Source organism: Schistocerca nitens, chromosome 5 (genome assembly GCF_023898315.1).
Source record: "Schistocerca nitens isolate TAMUIC-IGC-003100 chromosome 5, iqSchNite1.1, whole genome shotgun sequence".
Lineage (NCBI taxonomy): Eukaryota > Metazoa > Arthropoda > Insecta > Orthoptera > Acrididae > Schistocerca > Schistocerca nitens.
In genome coordinates this window covers 240,018,092-240,022,068 of record NC_064618.1, presented here as the reverse complement: position 1 = coordinate 240,022,068, position 3,977 = coordinate 240,018,092, and the positions used below count along the sequence as shown (strand labels likewise).

General features: G+C 42.1%; 1 non-coding gene across 1 annotated transcript; it reads left to right on the top strand.

Annotated features, from left to right (window-relative positions):
* The first annotated feature begins 839 nt into the window (after nt 1–839).
* LOC126261395 (U6 spliceosomal RNA) lies at nt 840–943 on the top strand. Its single transcript, XR_007546700.1, has one exon. It is a non-coding gene; the product is annotated as a U6 spliceosomal RNA (small nuclear RNA).
* The last annotated feature ends 3,034 nt before the right edge of the window (nt 944–3,977 follow it).

The following is a 3,977-nucleotide window of genomic DNA, read 5'->3' as shown; positions in this document are numbered from 1 at the left end:
TATAGGCGGAACAAATTGAACAAGAAATATAGCTAGAAGCAGGTGGTACTGTAACAATGTAGAAACTTGTATCAGCCAGTCCCACGTTATTTGTAGTTTCGTTAGTATTCTGCAGCGACTTAACTTCGCACTTTAACTTTCACCAGTGGGTGAAGAGTAAGATGCAAAATAAGTGTAAGACCTCCTTAATCATAAACGCGCAATCAAGGTAAGATTAAGGTAGAGTGGTGTTTGGGCTGCGGAGGGGGCGGAGGGCAAGGACGTCGCATGTGGGCTTATTTAACAAAATCATTTATTAACTACATAAGTATTTTGGCACAACTGCAACGACAACAATAAGATGTTAAGTAATTAATAATGCATTAACAAGTCTCTGAACGGATCTAATGCGCGTAAGACAATCGTAAAATAGATCAAAATCTTAAACATGTGTGCGAATCAGCAACTGTATAAATATGAAGAGGCTGAAAAAGTCAACCAACCATTTGTTTTGCAACTCGTTAGTAAATTTTTTCAACCTCTTCAATAAAATGGATGAAGAATTTCCAAATTATGCAATATAAACGTGCTTCAGATCCTGTGGGCCCAAGCAGGCACCAACCAATAACAACAAATTAGAAAACAAAATATTCACACTCTCTGACCGCAGAACATTACGATCGATCAATCATATTAACATAGTACGATAAGTCAATAAAATCACAATACGGTCTTTCCTACTACCAAGAGCCTCCACCAGTAATTTTATACTGCTATTACTACTGCTGCATACAACAGAGTTGCCATGGTTACCTAATCCACTGGCTACAACAGCGTCGTGCTAGGGTAGCTGGCTGGACGTACTCGCTCCTGCGGTACATATCGTAAAACTGGAGCGACACACAGATTAGCATGGCCCTTGCGAAAGAATGACACAGAAAATAGTTAAGCGATAGTTAATTTGGGGTTAGTAGACCACTTGCACGCGAAACGACCGGTCCAGCACAGTGTTTTAATCTTCCAGGAAGTTTCATATTAGCGCAAAATCGTCGACGTTATGTGTGGCTAAGCCGTGTCTCCGCAATATCAATTCTTGCAGGAGTGCCAGCCTTACAAGTTTTGTAGTAGCACTTTTGTGGAGTTTGGAAGGCAGGAGATGCCACACTGCCGAAAGTTAAGCTGTGTGGATGGGCCGTGAGTTTTGCTTGAGTAACTCAGTTGGTATAGCATTTGCCCACAAAAGGTAAAGGTCTTGGGTTCGAGTCGCGGTGTGGCTCACAGTTTTAATTTTCCGGGAAGGTTTTTATCAGTAACGTCTACACAATTTTAGAAACAAAATCGTTGGTTCTGTATGTCAATTAGGTGCTATGCTGGCAACGTTTCTTACTGCACCTCAACTAAAATCGTTGACTCAAGCAGGTCGACCTGCATCAGAAGTGGAGGATAGTATTATATTGTTGTATTCCAGTGTTTTCTGGGACGACATGAGAACATTTCTTAATGTCTACCTTCATTATCGTACAGTAATAACTGTCAGATTCTAAGCAACTTCTTCACAACTCATTAATTGTGCAAGATCTCTAGTGCAAAAGTACAACATTTCCTTCACAGCCGTGCATTTGTATTTAACGGTTCTTTGATAGTGATGGATTTGACGTACAGATGTTAGGTGTTTTAATAGCCCCAACAGCAATGGTCAGTATTCAGGGATATGACAGGGACGATAATTCGAAGCAAGAAAATCTAGTAAACACGGGCACTAAAATGCATACCTTAAGAAATAAATCTATTCTACTGGGGCTCTTTGTTTTCCATATTTGTAGCGTTGGTAGTATGAACTAAAGCTAGAAAAAAATATCAAGTAAACATGATCACTAAAGTGCATACCTTAAGACGTATGAGCACTTGTTCATCTCCGCTAGTGTGAAACACATCTCTTCTACTAAACAACGAACATATTACTGTCCCCTTACTAATATGAGCATGTGACGGATATATGTTAATCGTTTCAGAATAAGTAGGGAAGTTGCTGTGCAAGGGTAGATACAGTAACTTCATCCATGACCCATTAGAGACAAAATTTGTGGAAATAAATGCGATTTGGATGCAGATCCCAGCGACAGGCTAACCAACGGAGCTTTTGAAATCACCAACGTAACTCCCACAAGAAGACACAAAATTGATTTCAGAATGTAGAACTACGCATTAGCTTTTGCGCATCTAGCATTTACGCGCCAGAAATACGGCAGGAGTGGTTTCATTTTGTTGGTTAGTTACGTCATTGATCGGAGCTATTATTGTAATTGGTAGTACATTCATACGTGACTACACTTAACATTAATGAACAGATTATTTTTAGTACTACTTCCATAATTACAATAAAAAAAAGGTTTATTTTACCGGCTACCGGTTTTCAAATAGAAAATCGTCCCAGGTATGCAAGGACTTGTCGAGGAGAAATTATGTTAGGTTACATTTAAAACTTGCTTTGCTATCAGATATTTTTTATTACTTGCTAGATGCTAAAAATGATAAAAAGTTATGTAGATGCATACTGAACGCCTTTCTGAAACAACAATTTTGTTACTGGATAATAAAGGTCATTCTTTTCTCTGCTGCTGTGAGTATGAAAATCACTGCCCTCCTTATGATTTATGGCCAATTTCATTCGTGAATGAACTGAGGTAGCAAAAGTCATAGGATACATCCCAATATTTTGTCAGACCGTCTCCTTTCGCCCGGCGTAGTGCAGCAGCTCAACGTGGGATGGACTGCTCAACAAGTCGTTGTAAGTCCCCTGCTGAAGTATTGAGCCATGGTGCCTCTATACCCGTCCGTAATTGCGAAAGAGTTACGGGAGCAGTAGTTCGTGCGCGAACTGATTTGTCGATTATTTCCGATAAATACTCGGCGGGATGCTTTTTGATCGATCTGAGTGGCCAAATCATTCCATCTAACTGTCCAGAATGTTCCTAGAATCAGAGGCGAACAATTGTCACCCGGTGACATGACGCGCTGTCATGCACAAAAATTCGATCGTTGTCTGCGAACACTAAGTCCACGAATAGCTGCAAATGGTCTCAAAGTACCTGAACATAACCATATCCAGTCAACTTACACAGTGCCTTGTCGACAACTTCATTCCATGATTTCGTTGCGTTTGCACCACACTCAAACCCTACCATCAGCTCTTACCAACTGAAATCGGGACTCATCGGACCAGGCCACGGTTTTCCAGTCTAGGGTCCAACCGATATTATCACGAGCCCAGGAGAGGTGCTGCTATTACCAAAGGCAATCGCGGCGGTCGGCGGCTGCGGTAGTCCATTAACACCGAATTTCACTGAACTGCCCTGACGGATACGTCTGCTGTTATTTCACGCAGTGTTGATTGTCTCTTAGTACTAACAATTCCATGCATACTCCGCTGTTCTCGGTCGTTGAGTCAGGGCCGTCTGCCACTGTGTTGTCCGTGGTGAGAGGTATAATGCCTGAAATTTGGTGTTCTCTGCGCACTCCAGACTCTGTGGATCTCTGACTATTGAATTCCGTAACGAATGTCCCATGCGTCTACTATTCTGCGTCGTGCGGCCATAATCATGTCGGAAGCCTTTCCACAAGAATCACCTGAGTACAACAGCAGCTCCGCCATTGCACTGCCATTTTTCACTTTGTGTCCTCGATACTATCACATCTACATCTACATACATACTCCGCAATCCACCATACGGTGCCTGGCGGAGGGTACCTCGTACAACTACTAATATCTTCTCTCCCTCTTCCACTCCCAAACAGAACGAGGGAAAAATGACTGCCTATATGCCTCTGTACGCGCCCTAATCTCTCTCATCTTATGTTTGTGGTCTTTCCGCGAAATGTAAGTTGGTGGCAGTAAAATTGTACTGCAGTCAGCATCAAATGCTGGTTCTCTAAATTTCCTCAGTAGCGGCTCACGAAAAGTACGCCTCCTTTCCTCTAGAGACTCCCACCCGAGTTCC